A 5,789-nucleotide genomic window follows, 5' to 3' on the forward strand; every position below is an offset into this window, starting at 1 on the left:
AATGCGAAGGGTTGTGGAGAAGTCTAAAAGCCCCTACTGTGGTCTCCCATATCTGACGTCATAGACCACGAGCAGGAGCTTGGGGGGCAAATGTACGCCCTGGTTTTCCCACGGGCTGTTTAGCAGGACGAGCCTCGGACTAAACATAATTTAGCTCGAGGCTCCCACAGGCCAGAGGCTCTATTTTCAGGACGGGCCCTCTCTAGCTCGGGGGGTCCTGTTTCCAGCTCGCTCTTGTTGCACCAGGAGCTGGGAACAACATCCGGCGACCACTGATGGATCAGATCGGGTTATGGATTGCTCCGGTAGCGAGCTTCTCAGAAAGCTCTGACCCTATGGGAAGTCAACACGCAAGTTAAACGTGCCTAACCCTGCCATCACGTGTCCAATATCCCCCTGACTTCTCGGACACGCAGCAGGAACGTGCGTATTCAGACACCCACGGACGGGTTGGGCCGTGCGGCCCATTATCTCCTTCCATACTGATTAGACCACACTTGTGTGTCAGGTTTAGGAATTAATCATGAATATCACAGACTTGATATGACAAATGGTAAGGTCACGGGATGACCTCCCTACCAACTTCCAGGTGCCTTCTCCTATAAATATAGAGACCCTGGGAGTTGATAGGGGTTGGAAAAATAGTCTTGTAAGAACTATATACTTTGTAAACCAATTACCCAGAAAAGATCAATAATATTGACTAGTGGAGTAGAAGGATTTTAACCTTCGAACCACTTAAAAACGTGTTTAGGGTCACCTAGTTCTTTCCACAAAGATTTCATATCAGCGACAGTTCTACTTTTAAGTACTAATCTCTTTCTCTTCTTCTCTTAATTATCTGTTGCCGAAGAACCGCGTCAACAAATGGCATTTTGGTAATTTGGCCCGTTGAGGGCGTAATTGTGTATTTTCATGCATGTGGGTGAATTAAGAATAATACCACATTATATGTGGATTTTTTCGAGCCATTCAGCATGAGACGATCTTTGAATGCAAGTGATCGGTCTGGTCATAACGGGATTTAATTTCAGGGCTCGGGGTGAGTCTCGGGGTGATTTGAGGATTAGAACATTACCGAGAATTAAAGGGTAATGTTTAACGACCTCCTTTCTTTTCATACATATGTAGTGTAAAAACAAAGTTTAACCTGAATACGACAATACTAAAATTCTGAATTTACAAAAAACTTTATTAAACAATACATAAACTAATGTTCATAGCTTCTGTAACATCCCCAATTTGCTAATAAGGTTTAGGACCTTGATTAGCATGCCTGGAGGGCAATAAATGAATTAACATGTTAATATATGAGTTAAAATGAATATGTGATTAGAATGCATGTTTAGGTGGAATAAATATGCATGCGAGCCCCATTTGTTTGTTAGGGGTGAATTGGTAAATTTTAGCCTGTTGAGGCCATAAATGTGATAATTGTGTAATATGATTTATACCACGTGTGAGTGGTGATATTATTGTGATGCACGTGCCGAGATGGTCCTAGGGAGCTAATTAGTTTAAAAGTCACAACGGGATAAAATACCTAGCTCGGGAGGAGCCTTGGGGTATTTTGGGAATTTTATAATGTGAGTTTGTGAGTTAATGGTTAATGGTAATTGAGTAACTTGAGTGACTATTGGTGACCATTAAGGGTAACAGATTTTAGATGAGAAAATGGTAGATTTGTAGAAAAGGTGAAATGGCAAAAATGCCCTTGAGGTTTAGTTAGGAAGGGAATTACATGGAGGGGTAAAATGGTCTTTTGGTGGGATATAGAAACCTTCAGCTGAAGGAAAAGATGATCTACGTGTCAACACTTAGGCATATCTTGTTTATGCTGAAAATTCGAGGAAAAGCTAGAAGGAAAGGAAAAGAAGAAGAGAGCTGAGATTGGGAGACCTAGGAGGAGAATCAAGGTGGTTTAGGGCAATTAAGTTGATCATAAACCAAGATTGTTCAGAGGTAAGGATTTTTCTCTGTTTTGTTTAAGTTTTAAGCTTGATTTTTAGAAAGTGAGCATGAAAATTTAAAGATAGTTGTGGCTGGTTTACATGGGAATTCAGTTTGATAATCAAGAGGAATTGGCTTGAAGCTAGGATTGGAGAGTGTTCAAAGTTGAATTCTTGAATGAGGTAAGAGTTCTAAGCATCTTTGAATTTTCGTTTCTGGTGTGGTTTAAGAATATTGAGGCATGGTTTACATTTTTCAAGCCTTGGTTTAAGTTTTAAAAGCTTTGGTTTAAGTTTCAGAAATTTGGAACCAAAGTGTGGATTTTGGGTGTGATTTGTGTGTTTGAGCTTGTTGTTGATGTTTACAGGTTGTTAGATGGTTCATTTAAGGTTTTAAATTGATTTTTGGGTAAAGGTATGTGTTTGGGTTGAATTGGAAGTGTTTTGGCTCGGGGAAAATGCAGGGGAAAACCCAGAAATCTGGGTTCGCGTAGGGGCACCGCGGCGCAAGGCTGCATCAGGAGTTGGGGGACCTTCTGGGCGCCGCGGCCTTTAAAGGGTAGTGCCGCGGCGCTAGCCTATTTTCTGGGCAGGGAAATTTTGCATTTTAGGGCTTTTGCCCCAGGGGCTCGGGGGATGACTCCGTTACATAGTTTTGGGAAATTGGAGGTCCCGAGAGTACGGGATTAGTCCCGGGAAATGGTTTTGGATTGGTTAGTATTAAAGAGTGTTTTATATGTGTTGTGACTAGGTTTTCGGAGAGGCTCGGGATAGAGGACCGTGCTCGTGACTTTAGTGCATTGTGAAGCTCGGGATACAAGTAAAAAAACTGTAGTACCCGTAGGGCAAGGCATATGCCCCTAGTGTTGTTGCAGGGCACGACCCTAGATTGAATTATATGTTAAGGCGTAGCCCTTGATTGAACTATTGTATGCTTGAATGTTGTTTGAGTTATGCTATATGTAATTTTAGTTGAACGAACGGCAAGGGGGCCGAGAACGGCAGGGAGCCGGGAGTGGCAAGGAGCCGAGAACGGCAAAAGGCCGAGAACGACAGTGGGGCCGAGAGTAACATTTGGCACGCGGAGTGCGTGATATTAGGGTGAGACCCCAGTGGATAAATGGGATATCCTTACGGTGGGGACCGAGATCCCAGACTTTGGTAATGCTTCTGGGACGGCATGGCCGTATATGTTTAGTCTGGTGGGCTATTTGTTTATCTGTGGATTATCTGATATAATGATTATATAATATGCATATGTTATGTGCTGTATGAGTTTTCTTGCTGGGCTTCGGCTCACGGGTGCTCTGTTTTGTAGGTAAGGGCAAAGAAAAAGTCAACCAGCCATGAGTACGGAGAGAGTGAAGCGGCGTGTACATGTTTGGCCTGCCCGACTGCTTTAGTTGGGGCATTTTTTGAGAAATGGCTGTATTAAACTGTGATTTTGATGGTTAATTCTCTGTAAACCTATTTTGAGTTGTAAATATTTTCTAAATGGTATTTTGGGATCCCAAATGTTAGACACTTGAAATTTTCAATGAAATAGAGCATTTTCAAAGATTACAGCCTTGACTTTTGTTTAATCACACTTTTGTTTTAAAAATCTCGTTTAGCGAGTTAATTGCACATTTTAAACTCACTTAGTAACGGCTCTAAGGAAGTAGGGAGTTACAGCTTCAAACAATACAATAGCCACAAACTAAATAAAAACTTTATCTTACGTACAAATCTTAATACTTTTATAAATAATTTTTCGTGGCATTACTACACCTTAACGTAGAATTAGAGATGTATCCAACCGATAAATTTAAAAGCTTTATGTAAATTACAACGATCATGAAATACTTTTAAAGCTTTATGTAAATTATAAAGTTCACAAAATACTTTTTATGAAATATAAATATAAAATCAAGTTTCTTGTTTATTTATAAAATAGCATAGCAGAACTCCACTCCCTTCAGGTCAGCCCCATATGTACAGTCATGTTGGCTCCACGTATACTCATCAACGATTTATATTTGGGGCCTCTTACCTACAATACAAAACATTATCTGATGAGCTAAGGCTCAGTAAGCATAATAGCTACCTCATATGCATTAAAATAAACGTGCAACATGTTATGTATTTTCTTTCTTTCACTTTCCTTTCTTTTGGGCCCTAGAAGATGCTGCTGCCGGCATTACATAGGAAATCACATTCCCACCTGAACATAAATATGATAATAGGGAATTTCTCCCTCATAAACATTCATTATATAGGGAAGTACACCTCCCTCCTTACATTTTTGGGACGTAGGTCTCCTAAGCAGCACCTCTGCTTTAACGCTTTCAATAACTTGTTTGTGAACATTAAGCGTGCTTATGCATAAGAAATATAACATTCTTAAAAATAACTTATGCATAACAACATGGCAGAATAACATATAAAGCATATAAATGCACATAAGAGACACATAAAAGACTTGTATTGTAGATGAGGATTCTACTTAACTTGCGTCTTGATAAAACAACCGAAATTGTTAGCTTCTTGATAAAAACACAAATTATTAACTTACATAAAATCTACATGATGTAATTTAGTTTATAATTGTTGTTATTCTATTTTTATTATTTTATTGTTTATTTTATGTCCAAGCGTATGGTCATACTATAATTTTCCATGGCAAGATCCCGGTCTAAAAGTCGTGGCCATGGTCATACGGAAATGTCCAGGTCATAGTATCAATTCATAATAATAGGAAATAATGTCATATAATAAAAGTCCATAATAATAGGGAATAAGATCATATAATAAAAGTCCATAATAGTCCAAAGTGTGACCATAGCCTATATAAGTTTAGTATTATAAAGATACATAAAAAAATAGTTTATATTTCAATTTTGGCATTGTAAGTTATGATGTCATGGTAAAATAATCTATATATAAATTTTGGCATTTTAACGTCATGGTAACATAATCTATATATATAAATTTTGGCATTATAAAGACATAGTAAAATAATCTATATATAAATTTTGGCATTATAACGGCATAGTAAAATAATCTATATATAAAATTTGGCATTATAACGGCATAGTAAAATAATCTGTATATATATAATAACTAAATAACTTAAATGAAAGGCTCAGGAAAGAGCTTACCTAAAATGTTTTCGTAGGCTAGCATTATGGACAAAACTTCGCCTATATCTTCGAGGTTTAGAACTTCAGAATGGTGTTAAGAAGATTTTTTGGGTAGAGTAAGAGAAAGAAAATGAGGTTTTGTGATTCAAAATGAGTTTTGGAAGGGCTATTTATAGGAAAAACTTGGGATACTATGCTAATAAAATATTTAAAATATCAAGCATAGTGGAATAATAAAATATTCAAAATATTAAGCATGGTGGTTTGCTAAAGTCATCATTGTATCACTACTGCATCATAGAATACAACTATATCTCCAATGGTCAGGTTATTATTTCCAACGGTTGGATCACTATTCACCAACGGTCATAACGGCTAGTTTTTGTCCTATAAATACTTGTTCCTTCAACCATTTACTTGCACAACTTCTTCATCTCTTAACCTTCTAGATAAAATTCATCATCAAATCATGAATTTATCTTTATTGTTGATAACTTTAGTGATTGTTTGCTTGTATTTAACATCATTCTATGGGTATTATACTAATGAAATGCCCATGAATATTATAGTTGCATATTCATTAGTTATTCTTCCACTTTACTTAATAGCTCTAGCCTTCGATTAACATTGTAATGCACTCAAACGTATGAATAAAAATATTTTCTCTTATTTTTCATAATTGTTATAATGCATTTGTATAAAGAAGTGGGAGTTACAT

Source organism: Humulus lupulus, chromosome 1 (genome assembly GCF_963169125.1).
Source record: "Humulus lupulus chromosome 1, drHumLupu1.1, whole genome shotgun sequence".
Taxonomy (NCBI): Eukaryota; Viridiplantae; Streptophyta; class Magnoliopsida; order Rosales; family Cannabaceae; genus Humulus; species Humulus lupulus.